Source organism: Acartia tonsa, chromosome 11, assembly GCF_053477335.1.
Source record: "Acartia tonsa isolate MP-2025a chromosome 11, ASM5347733v1, whole genome shotgun sequence".
Classification (NCBI taxonomy): Eukaryota; Metazoa; Arthropoda; class Copepoda; order Calanoida; family Acartiidae; genus Acartia; species Acartia tonsa.
This window is the reverse complement of record NC_137270.1, coordinates 45,396,023-45,410,789: the sequence shown is the minus strand read 5'-3', so window position 1 is coordinate 45,410,789 and position 14,767 is coordinate 45,396,023. Positions and strand designations below refer to the sequence as shown.

Below are 14,767 nucleotides of genomic sequence, written 5' to 3'. Positions count from 1 at the left end.
TATAATAACCTTTCTTATTCGAAGGCTTAAAAACTTTGGGAACTTTCTATGCATTTTGATTGGTTGCTTTGATGAGTTGAGTGTCCAAACGTTTCAATCACTAATTATAATCTACAGAAGGGGTAATTGTGTGTATTTATATTTATCTAGTTGCTACGCTTATAACAATATAACAAAGCTGTATCACTTTAGTGTAAAATATGGACATACTTACATTAATAATATTTTTCTAGTTGCTACACTTATAACAATATAACCTTAACAAAGCTGTATCACTTTAGTGTAAAATATGGACATACTTACATAAATAATATTTTTCTAGTTGCTACACTTATAACAATATAACCTTAACAATGCTGTATCACTTTAGTGTAAAATATGGACATACTTACATAAATAATATTTTTCTAGTTGCTACGCTTATAACAATGTAACCTTAACAAAGCTATGTCACTTTAGTGTAAAATATGGACATACTTACATAAATAATATTTTTCTAGTTGTTACACTTATAACAATATAACCTTAACAATGATGTGACACTTTAGTGTAAAATATGGACATACTTACATTAATAATATTTATCTAGTTGCTACGCTTATAACAATATAACCTTAACAATGCTGTGTTACTTTAGAGTAAAATATGGACATACTTACATTAATAATATTTATCTAGTTGCTAAGCTTATAACAATATAACCTTAACAAAGCTATGTCACTTTAGTGTAAAATATGGACATACTTACATAAATAATATTTATCTAGTTGCTACGCTTATAACAATATAACCTTAACAATGCTGTGTTACTTTAGAGTAAAATATGGACATACTTACATTAATAATATTTATCTAGTTGTTACGCTTATAACAATGTAACCTTAACAATGATGTGACACTTTAGTGTAAAATATGGACATACTTACATAAATAATATTTATCTAGTTGTTACGCTTATAACAATGTAACCTTAACAATGCTGTGTTACTTTAGAGTAAAATATGGACATACTTACATTAATAATATTTATCTAGTTGCTACGCTTATAACAATATAACCTTAACAATGATGTGACACTTTAGTGTAAAATATGGACATACTTACATTAATAATATTTATCTAGTTGCTACGCTTATAACAATATAACCTTAACAATGATGTGACACTTTAGTGTAAAATATGGACATACTTACATAAATAATATTTATCTAGTTGCTACGCTTATAACAATATAACCTTAACAACGCTATGTCACTTTAGTGTAAAATATGGATATACTTACATAAATAATATTTATCTAGTTGCTACGCTTATAACAATATAACCTTAACAAAGCTGCATCACTTTAGGGTAAAATATGGACATACTTACATTAATAATATTTATCTAGTTGCTACGCTTATAACAATATAACCTTAACAATGCTGTGTTACTTTAGAGTAAAATATGGACATACTTACATTAATAATATTTATCTAGTTGTTACGCTTATAACAATGTAACCTTAACAATGATGTGACACTTTAGTGTAAAATATGGACATACTTACATAAATAATATTTATCTAGTTGTTACGCTTATAACAATGTAACCTTAACAATGCTGTGTTACTTTAGAGTAAAATATGGACATACTTACATTAATAATATTTATCTAGTTGCTAAGCTTATAACAATATAACCTTAACAAAGCTATGTCACTTTAGTGTAAAATATGGACATACTTACATAAATAATATTTATCTAGTTGCTAAGCTTATAACAATATAACCTTAACAAAGCTATGTCACTTTAGTGTAAAATATGGACATACTTACATAAATAATATTTATCTAGTTGCTAAGCTTATAACAATATAACCTTAACAAAGCTATGTCACTTTAGTGTAAAATATGGACATAAATACATAAATAATATTTATCTAGTTGCTACACTTATAACAATATAACCCTAACAATGCTGTGTTACTTTAGAGTAAAATATGGACATACTTACATTAATAATATTTATCTAGTTGCTACGCTTATAACAATATAACCTTAACAATGATGTGACACTTTAGTGTAAAATATGGACATACTTACATTAATAATATTTATCTAGTTGCTACGCTTATAACAATATAACCTTAACAATGATGTGACACTTTAGTGTAAAATATGGACATACTTACATAAATAATATTTATCTAGTTGCTACGCTTATAACAATATAACCTTAACAACGCTATGTCACTTTAGTGTAAAATATGGATATACTTACATAAATAATATTTATCTAGTTGCTACGCTTATAACAATATAACCTTAACAAAGCTGCATCACTTTAGGGTAAAATATGGACATACTTACATTAATAATATTTATCTAGTTGCTACGCTTATAACAATATAACCTTAACAATGCTGTGTTACTTTAGAGTAAAATATGGACATACTTACATTAATAATATTTATCTAGTTGTTACGCTTATAACAATGTAACCTTAACAATGATGTGACACTTTAGTGTAAAATATGGACATACTTACATAAATAATATTTATCTAGTTGTTACGCTTATAACAATGTAACCTTAAAGAGATCACGAATTGGTTTTTTCAGAATTCATTTTTATTTACCTTTCCTTGTTTTTTAAGTAATTTTCGTACAATAATTTCTTAAAAGCTCCAAGAAGTTAGAAAAAAATTTGATTAAAATGCCATGCTCAATTCAACACGAAGTTAACATTAAGTCTGAGCAACAATTAAACTATAAGAAAAAAAGCCATTTCTTCGCTTGCAGATAAAAACTAAAAAATCAATACTTAGGAAATAATTTTGTAATAAACCTCTAATAATATTTGTCTTCGAACTTTCTTTAAAATGTAATGAAAAAGTTTGGTTTATTTTAAAAAATCATTAACAGAATTTCGGTATGTTTCAGCCGGTATAAAGACAATAGAAAAATTGCTTAAATCTATAGAAAGAATGATATTTAAGATTTAAATTGTTCAAAAAGTAAAAATTTATTATATTTGCCATATACTTCAGCAAAAAATTCAATCATTTTATTAAAGTTTTTCCATAAAAATAAACATTACTTTTTTTATTCCAAAATGAATAGTTATTGCAATTTGTCACACACACACACACACACACACACACACGCACACACACACTATCGTAGTATACACTAACACACACACGCACACACACACTATCGTAGTATACACTAACACACACACACACTTAACGCCCCACCCGCACACCCATTGCTACATAATTAACCAAGGAACTAGAGGCATAAGACAAGAGCCGTTAAATTAATGGATATTCACAATGAAAATATACACAAAATTCTATGAAAGTCTCCAAAGTTAATTAGCCAACTAACAAAATGTCATTACTTTTGGAACTAATGTAATAAAAAGCCAAATATCCATTTCCTCCCTGCATACAATCACATACTGAAGGGTGAGTTTTAAATGAAAAGATTTAACAATTTTATAAAGTTGTAAGCTTTTTTTATCTGTAGAGAAGGATCTCGCTAACCGCTGAAACGATATGGTTCACTTTTACAGTGAAGCTTCTTATAGTTTTTGGGAAAGGTTTTAGGCTATTTTATTTTTATTAAAAAAGTCGTTCGTTGGTTTTAAGCTATTTTTCTGCCCTTTTATATCCCTTTGAATATTAAATAGAAATTAGAAAATATAAATTTAGATTAGAATGACTTTTTATAGATTTGAATGGTTTAATCTTTTTACACTTTAAATAATATTTAATTAACAACCAACCTAGAGGTAGAAATAGCAAAGTGAAAGAAGAGAAACAGAGAGAGAGAGAGAGAGGGAGGGAGGGAGGGAGAGAGAGAGAGAGAGAGAGATAGAGAGAGAGAGAGAGAGAGAGAGAGAGAGAGAGAGAGAGAGGAGAGAGAGAGAGGAGAGAGAGAGAGAGGAGAGAGAGAGAGAGAGAGGTAACGCAAAAAGCCGGGCCAGTAAATAACATTTCAAGTTTTGATCTGTTACTTTTTTTTATTTTTTGCATTTTTATCATTAAAATGACTGTCTTGTGTGTTACTTTTAAATGACATTTAAAAAAAAAACATAACGTATTAACTATTTTGAATGCAATTATCTATAAATCACTACAATTATTCGTATTTAATGCATTTATTATTCAGTTTTCTTAAAAATGGTGTTCACGGTAGTGTAAAGTTCAGAAAATTTAAAAATTCTTTTTCATTTAATTGAATAATTGTCATTTTTTAAGGCAATATTTTTAAAAAATTATCTCTAATTGCCAGTTATCTAACTATATATATAACGTTATTTGCAAATTCACAGTCACTTTAACAATGCTGTGTTACTTTAGAGTAAAATATGGACATACTTACATTAATAATATTTATCTAGTTGCTAAGCTTATAACAATATAACCTTAACAAAGCTATGTCACTTTAGTGTAAAATATGGACATACTTACATAAATAATATTTATCTAGTTGCTAAGCTTATAACAATATAACCTTAACAAAGCTATGTCACTTTAGTGTAAAATATGGACATACTTACATAAATAATATTTATCTAGTTGCTAAGCTTATAACAATATAACCTTAACAAAGCTATGTCACTTTAGTGTAAAATATGGACATAAATACATAAATAATATTTATCTAGTTGCTACACTTATAACAATATAACCCTAACAATGTTGTATCACTTTAGTGTAAAATATGGACATACTTACATAAATAATATTTATCTAGTTGCTACACTTATAACAATATAACCTTAACAAAGTTGTGTCACTTTAGTGTAAAATAGGGACATACTTACATTAATAATATTTATCTAGTTGCTAAGCTTATAACAATATAACCTTAACAAAGCTATGTCACTTTAGTGTAAAATATGGACATAAATACATAAATAATATTTATCTAGTTGCTACACTTATAACAATATAACCCTAACAATGTTGTATCACTTTAGTGTAAAATAGGGACATACTTACATAAATAATATTTATCTAGTTGCTACGCTTATAACAATATAACCTTAACAATGATGTGACACTTTAGTGTAAAATAGGGACATACTTACATTAATAATATTTTTCTAGTTGCTACACTTATAACAATATAACCTTAACAAAGCTGTATCACTTTAGTGTAAAATATGGACATACTTACATAAATAATATTTTTCTAGTTATTACGCTTATAACAATGTAACCTTAACAATGCTGTGTTACTTTAGAGTAAAATATGGACATACTTACATAAATAATATTTATCTAGTTGTTACGCTTATAACAATGTAACCTTAACAAAGCTGTATCACTTTAGTGTAAAATATGGACATAATTACATTAATAATATTTTTCTAGTTGCTACACTTATAACAATATAACCTTAACAAAGCTGTATCACTTTAGTGTAAAATATGGACATACTTACATAAATAATATTTTTCTAGTTGTTACACTTATAACAATATAACCTTAACAATGATGTGACACTTTAGTGTAAAATATGGACATACTTACATTAATAATATTTATCTAGTTGCTACGCTTATAACAATATAACCTTAACAATGATGTGACACTTTAGTGTAAAATATGGACATACTTACATAAATAATATTTATCTAGTTGCTAAGCTTATAACAATATAACCTTAACAATGCTGTGTTACTTTAGAGTAAAATATGGACATACTTACATTAATAATATTTATCTAGTTGCTACGCTTATAACAATATAACCTTAACAATGATGTGACACTTTAGTGTAAAATATGGACATACTTACATTAATAATATTTATCTAGTTGCTACGCTTATAACAATATAACCTTAACAATGATGTGACACTTTAGTGTAAAATATGGACATACTTACATAAATAATATTTATCTAGTTGCTAAGCTTATAACAATATAACCTTAACAAAGCTATGTCACTTTAGTGTAAAATATGGACATACTTACATAAATAATATTTATCTAGTTGCTAAGCTTATAACAATATAACCTTAACAAAGCTATGTCACTTTAGTGTAAAATATGGACATAAATACATAAATGATATTTATCTAGTTGCTACACTTATAACAATATAACCTTAACAAAGTTGTGTCACTTTAGTGTAAAATAGGGACATACTTACATTAATAATATTTATCTAGTTGCTATGCTTATAACAATATAACCTTAACAATACTATGTCACTTTAGTGTAAAATATGGACATACTTACATAAATAATATTTATCTAGTTGCTACACTTAAAACAATATAACCTTAACAATGATGTGTTACTTTAGAGTAAAATATGGACATACTTACATTAATAATATTTATCTAGTTGCTACGCTTATAACAATATAACCTTAACAATGATGTGACACTTTAGTGTAAAATATGGACATACTTACATTAATAATATTTATCTAGTTGCTACGCTTATAACAATATAACCTTAACAATGATGTGACACTTTAGTGTAAAATATGGACATACTTACATAAATAATATTTATCTAGTTGCTAAGCTTATAACAATATAACCTTAACAAAGCTATGTCACTTTAGTGTAAAATATGGACATACTTACATAAATAATATTTATCTAGTTGCTAAGCTTATAACAATATAACCTTAACAAAGCTATGTCACTTTAGTGTAAAATATGGACATAAATACTTAAATAATATTTATCTAGTTGCTACACTTATAACAATATAACCTTAACAAAGTTGTGTCACTTTAGTGTAAAATAGGGACATACTTACATTAATAATATTTATCTAGTTGCTACGCTTATAACAATATAACCTTAACAATACTATGTCACTTTAGTGTAAAATATGGACATACTTACATAAATAATATTTATCTAGTTGCTACACTTATAACAATATAACCTTAACAATGATGTGTTACTTTAGAGTAAAATATGGACATACTTACATTAATAATATTTATCTAGTTGCTACGCTTATAACAATATAACCTTAACAATGATGTGACACTTTAGTGTAAAATATGGACATACTTACATTAATAATATTTATCTAGTTGCTACGCTTATAACAATATAACCTTAACAATGATGTGACACTTTAGTGTAAAATATGGACATACTTACATAAATAATATTTATCTAGTTGCTAAGCTTATAACAATATAACCTTAACAAAGCTATGTCACTTTAGTGTAAAATATGGACATACTTACATAAATAATATTTATCTAGTTGCTAAGCTTATAACAATATAACCTTAACAAAGCTATGTCACTTTAGTGTAAAATATGGACATAAATACATAAATAATATTTATCTAGTTGCTACACTTATAACAATATAACCTTAACAAAGTTGTGTCACTTTAGTGTAAAATAGGGACATACTTACATTAATAATATTTATCTAGTTGCTACGCTTATAACAATATAACCTTAACAATACTATGTCACTTTAGTGTAAAATATGGACATACTTACATAAATAATATTTATCTAGTTGCTACACTTATAACAATATAACCTTAACAATGATGTGTTACTTTAGAGTAAAATATGGACATACTTACATTAATAATATTTATCTAGTTGCTACGCTTATAACAATATAACCTTAACAATGATGTGACACTTTAGTGTAAAATATGGACATACTTACATTAATAATATTTATCTAGTTGCTACGCTTATAACAATATAACCTTAACAATGATGTGACACTTTAGTGTAAAATATGGACATACTTACATAAATAATATTTATCTAGTTGCTAAGCTTATAACAATATAACCTTAACAAAGCTATGTCACTTTAGTGTAAAATATGGACATACTTACATAAATAATATTTATCTAGTTGCTAAGCTTATAACAATATAACCTTAACAATGATGTGACACTTTAGTGTAAAATATGGACATACTTACATTAATAATATTTATCTAGTTGCTACGCTTATAACAATATAACCTTAACAATGATGTGACACTTTAGTGTAAAATATGGACATACTTACATAAATAATATTTATCTAGTTGCTACGCTTATAACAATATAACCTTAACAAAGCTGTGTCACTTTAGTGTAAAATATGGACATACTTACATAAATAATATTTATCTAGTTGCTACGCTTATAACAATATAACCTTAACAATGATGTATCATTTTAGTGTAAAATATGGACATACTTACATAAATAATATTTATCTAGTTGCTACGCTTATAACAATATAACCTTAACAATGCTGTGACACTTTAGTGTAAAATATGGATATACTTACATAAATAATATTTATCTAGTTGCTACGCTTATAACAATATAACCTTAACAATGATGTGACACTTTAGTGTAAAATATGGACATACTTACATTAATAATATTTATCTAGTTGCTACGCTTATAACAATATTACCTTAACAATGCTGTATCACTTTAGTGTAAAATATGGACATACTTACATAAATAATATTTATCTAGTTGCTACGCTTATAACAATGTAACCTTAACAAAGTTGTGTCACTTTAGTGTAAAATATGGACATACTTACATAAATAATATTTATCTAGTTGCTACGCTTATAACAATATTACCTTAACAAAGTTGTGTCACTTTAGTGTAAAATATGGACATACTTACATAAATAATATTTATCTAGTTGTTACGCTTATAACAATATAACCTTAACAATGCTGTGACACTTTAGTGTAAAATATGGATATACTTACATAAATAATATTTATCTAGTTGCTACGCTTATAACAATATAACCTTAACATTAGCGTAAAATCATATCTCTACATCTCTTTAAAGGTGTTAGCACATTACAGTTAGAATTGTATATAGCCAAAACCCTGCCCAATACCCCTAATATCAAAGCTTTACGGATAGCCAAAATCGTATAAAAGTTTAGGTATGAAAAGTAGGGTATGGTCGGATACCGGATATTGAAACTATCCGGATACCGTACATCTGACTGATTTTTAATATCGGATATCCGGTCATTTTCCGGATATCGAACGTTGGCCGGTATCCGGCCAAAAAGTATCCAGCCAAACCCTAATAAAAAGTAAAAGTAGAAACAGGACAGTAAAGTGTAATACAGTAATAATCAAGAATACTTTTGCCCGTATCAAATGAATTTATAAATTTCGTTGACATAAAGTTAATTACAGTGGTACCCAAAGTTTTATAACTTTCTTAATGGCTTTTTAACTTTGAAGATTTTTACTGAATCTTGATAACCAAGAGGGGTATTCTTGTTTATTATCATTGGAAATGTATATCATAATGTTTTAACTTTTATTTCAACTTAACTTTAAATAAAGGAAATTTTTAAATTATTGAAGGATTTTAAAAACAGCCTGGCTAAAAAACGCTAATTTTCAACTCAAATGCTTTTGTGTGCAAAAAAAATGAAGGCAATTCAGTTCTAACACTTTTTTTGCGGTGTTAGTTTAAAACAGCAAAAAAACAAGGACAATTTCGTCCAGTATTTCTCGTGTAAATAGGGATAATAAATGTATGAGTATAAATGTATAATCTGGACAACTTTCCTGCCCAAGTGGTGGAGCCCTTTTTCGTCTGTTAGCAAATTGCTTTCTGTTCTTTTGTAGGGACTTGGCTGCGTTTATATTTCAGACGTTATTAGCTGAACATTTAGCTCGAGCCCCATCTATTCTTTGACTTGAATATATATCTTTGTTATTGTATTGGCTACAATGGTCTTATGAATAAGGGAGAATCATAATAGACGATAAATTGATATACATCCCCAATGATGATAAACTAATATAAAATCAAAATTATTAGTTGAAAAGTTTTAGTCAAATTTAGAAGTTTTTGAGTCAAGAAATGAAGTTTTAAAACTTTGGGTACCAATTAAATTCACTGTTCAGTGACCCACTCCAAGTCACAAATAGGAAGACAATATTTATACTATTTAAGGATCTTGTTAAATTGTAAAAATACTCCAATCTTAGAATGCAAAAAATAAAATTTTACATATTATGTCCAAATCAATATGGTTCGATATATGGCAAAATTTAAACTTGTTTATGAGCAAATCTACTATATAATAACAGGATCTATGTTTGTATGTGTGTATGTGTGTGTGTGTAGTGTACCAAAGGATATTGCAAACCGCTGAACCAATATGGTTCTCCTTTATATGGTAGCTTTTCATGGATCCTGACAAAGTTTATAAATACTTTGGGGGAGGTTAAACCCACCTCTCTAGAGAAGACACCCGAAGAAACAAAAATCCTTTTTTTCCTTATAGAAATTACTAGCAGCTACGCCCCCTAAAGGCCTCTGGGGGCACTTGGGGTGGGAATACAGCTTTTATTGTCCAAAAGGATTGAATTATATATGATCAAATATAAAAAATACCTGTTAAATTTGGCAGAACATTGTGTATAATCAAAAAAAGATTTACAGACAAACATCATCTTACTTTGCTAAAAGTGATTTTTGTGTCACTAAAAATGACCATTATGAGTGAATAGTGAGGAGCATATATCACAAAACAAGAGGTGCACTTTCAAATCTTTATCCAAAATTGGTCCATCTATCTATCTCTTTTTGAAATGTAAAAAATAGTGTTTCCATTTTTCAGCCAATTATTTATTTAGTATAGATAAAAAAAATCAAGCACATTAGTATAGAATATTTTATCCTTATTTTTACTTTTAACCATAAACAATTTCATTTAATAGTCGCGAGAGAAGGGGTTTGACACCCTTTTACAAGAAAAATAGCTCAAAACCATAGTATTAACAGTTGTGATATTCTCTGAAAAGCAAAGCCCCTTCGGTCCAGCGGTTAGAGATAGTTTCATCCGATATGACAGTCTGATAGACATACAGACAGACACCATTCCACTTTGTGGTACAGATTGCCTCTATGTTTCTTTGCAGTTTTACAGCAAGACTCAAAAGTGTAAAATTTTTTGCCCAATATCTGCATAAAATATCTAGAATTAGCACACACAATTGGACCAGAGCATAATTGGCCTCAGGACATAATACCGTTGTATAGGAGCGAAGCTGCTATATAACTAGGATATGTATGTATGTCCTTCATAGCAAGACACATTAAATATCTTGAATTAGCACGAGGATAATTGGCCTGAGGACATAATAACGTTGTTTAAGAGCGAAGCTGCTATATAACTAGGATATGTATGAATGTCCGTCATAGCAAGGCACATCAAATGACAGTATCTTTTTAATGGTGAATTCGATTTAAAATTAAAGTATCTCATGCCATATTATGCGATTTTTTTTAAAGAGGCTGGCAAAAAATCGTTAAAAGTAAAAAACAAAGTGAAAATTCTGAATTAAATAGTTTGAAACCAATCTTTACTTCATAAAAGAAAAAATATTTGTATTTTTAGGGGAGCTTTTTTCAGTTATAAAAATGGTGATCTTAAAACAATGTACGATAAGTTGATATACACTACCAATCATGACAAACCAAAAGTAATGGCTGCTACAAAGCTAGTACACTTAAGCATTGTACATTCTAATCAAAGTTTAGTAAAAGTCCCCAAACTTTTTTCGCCAAATAATAAGATATTGCATAAATAAAACTTTTGGATCAATGAATTTTACTGTCAATTTACCTCTCCCTCCATGAAAAAATGCAACTAGTTTTCCATAAACTAATTCAAAATTTAAAATCCTAGAAAAGCAAACGATAATTTACAAATTGAATTAAGATATAGAGATTAAGATCGCTTGATAATCTTGTTATTTGGTTAATGGACCCAAACTTTTATTTTGCAAGTTATTAGAAATTTGGGAACTCTTCTTTTTAAGGCTAATGTAGGGAGGGTGGTGACATTGGGCTGCTTATTACACTGGTCCACAAAGTTTTATAATAATTATGTTTTTTATACGTTGTCTTAACAATTTTGGAGACTTTTATTGAATTTTGATTGGTTAGTTTATTAAGTTACGTGTCCAAACATTTCAATTGTTACCTAAAGGTGGAGTTAATTTTGAATAGAATTATTGGGGATGTACATAAATTTATCGGCCATTGTCTTATCCCTTTATAATCCTGGGGTTAATGAGCTAGAACTAAAAAAAGGAATTAATTCCCTATTGACTTCTCCCTCTATCCCTGGACAGGCCAAACAAAATCTACAAATCCAATCTAATTACTTCTTAGAAGCAAAAAAAAATTTTTGGGAAAAAAAATTGTTTCACCTTTTTTGTTCACCGAATTTTAGCATTAATTCAAGGCAGGGATCTAGAGGGATAAGACAATGGCCGATAAATTGATGTAAATTCTCAAAATTATCACTTCTGTAGATTACAATTACTGGTTGAGACGTTTGGACACTCAACATAATGAAAAAAACAATCAAAGTTTAATAAAAGACGAATGAAAAAACTTTATCATAAGACTTTGAGGACTAGAGTAATAAACAGCCCAATGTCCCCTCCCTCCCTGGATTCAAGGATGTCAACAACCATAACAACGAAGCTCAACAAATAAGACTGATAGACAAACGAACATTAACAAATTCGAAGTTACAATAACAATGTTTAACATTATTTAGAAGCAAATATCAAATCAATCTCAAAATTACTTAATATCGGATGTTTTTTGTAGACATACTTACAATCTAAGACTTGATTGTAAAGATACTTTGCTACTGTTGTTGATATTAGCCAAAGGAAAAATCTTCCCGATCCCCATATTTTTTTGTATTTGATGAAAATAACATATTTGTGGTTAATAAGGATTCCGCTGTGATATACCATATGATGATACATAAAATAACCCCTTCTGTAGAGTACAAATAGTAGTTAAAACGATTTGACACTCAACCTTATTAACCAACCAATCAAAATTTAATAAAAGTCCCCAAATTTGTTAAGCTAACGAATAATAAAAGACTATTAAAAAAACTTTGGGGACTAGATTAATAAACAGACTAAAGTTCTCTGCCTCCCTGTGTTTCATGGCTTGTTTTGATATAATTCAAGTTGAGTTTATTGCCCAAATTTGGAAATACAATTTTTCCCTGGGGCAAGTGTCCCACAAAACGGCATAAGAATATTTAAAAAAAAAAAACTAATATAAAATTATATTTTACATTGGAATAATTTCGATTAGTTCAATAAGGCTAGGCTAAGTAAGGTTTTGGAAGGCTGCTCTAAGAAATAAGAGGTCGACACGGTCCCGCAGGGTAGAGTCAAAGTTCAATTTGAAGCTTGTTTGATTTTAGGTTAAACAAAATTTTGATGGTTGGATTTCTATTTTTTACGTGGTTGGGGACTAGCTTAAAACCATCACAGGACCAGTAAGTATATTCCCTGAAGAATGGGGCCAAATCGGTTCATCAGCAGTTACCGAGATCTTAAGCTTCAGGCGGAATGAAAGACATACAGACAGACAGACTTTTTCCTAGAGATAAGATATTACTACTTCATAACATTTTGTCAATGGTTCCTACTGCTGCTATGTAAGGTGTGCGACTTAGATAGTCAGATAAGGGGGAATGCCTTGGCCCATAAAAAGGCGCAAATCACTACCATGCACAGTTAGGACTTATCAGACAAAAGGTCGTGCAAACAAATGGGTTGTTTGTCTGATGGATGTTACTTAACCTAATATCCTTTGGTGTATCGCATCCAATCACAGGTGGATGATGCTCTAGATTCTCTAGATGATCAATTAAATCGAAGGAGAATAACAGTATGAATTTTTGGGTCATCTCAAAAAACGCCTATCTCAGAAAACGCCTATCTCAAAAAACGCCCATCTCAGAAAACGCCTATCTCAAAAAACGCCCATCTCAGAAAACGCCTATCTCAAAAAACGCCCATCTCAGAAAACGCCTATCTCAAAAAACGCCTTTTACATAAAATGCCTACTAGGTTTTAAAAAATAAATCATAATTTATAGCCAGTATTCAATAGAATAATAAAATACTTGTCATTCATGATCTATTATATATAACACAAATAAACAGTTACCAAATCAACCAGTCAATAAACTATGTACAAAGATGGATAAAATGGTAAATTAAAGAGTAGCTGCTATATTAAGAGAATAGGGAAGGTTTAAATAAATGGGGGATGGGAGAAAATTATTGGAGGGAGAACTCTTTAGAGGAAAGGGTTTAATTATTGAAGCTTATTCAAAAGTACATCATTTTTTAATCTGATAAAAATAAGAAGGAATATAGGGAAAAGACATTAAAATACCCTCACCCTATTTTTTCTCCCAAAATTTATCATCTATGGAAAGTAAGATATAACAAAATTGCTTAATAATTTTAATTTTTTATTTTGAGGAACAGCTATATAATTATAATTAATTTATAATTTATGATAATAATTCTAAACTTATCTTTTATTTTAAGGAACAGCTATATAATTCTGATAATTTTAAAGCATATCATACTCAATAAATATTTTGTATATTATTTGTGTATGTTAATAATTATACAATATGAATCTAAAATTTCTTTTAAGCATAATAAAAACCAGATCAAAATTCCACAACTTCTTTATGAATATCTCTTAACAAATTTACTTGGAGGCTTATCCAAAAAATCTTAAAACTTGGGAAAATTCATTATATAAGAATGATTTTATCTTTTATAACCTATCCTCTCCGTCCAAAGATAAAGCCTATATTCACTGTTTACGCAAATGTGTCAAAACTTCCCCCCCTCTTTTCAAAAAGCAAACCTTTAGTATGTTGTTGCTCAAAATGCTTTAAAAAATAAAAAGTGCCTAAG

General features: G+C 28.4%; 1 protein-coding gene across 1 annotated transcript in view; it reads right to left on the bottom strand.

Moving 5' to 3' along the window:
• The window catches only part of LOC145331314 (uncharacterized), a 59,593-nt gene that overhangs the window by 1,448 nt on the left and 43,378 nt on the right, over positions 1–14,767 (bottom strand). The gene's annotated exons all lie outside the window — the stretch shown is intronic.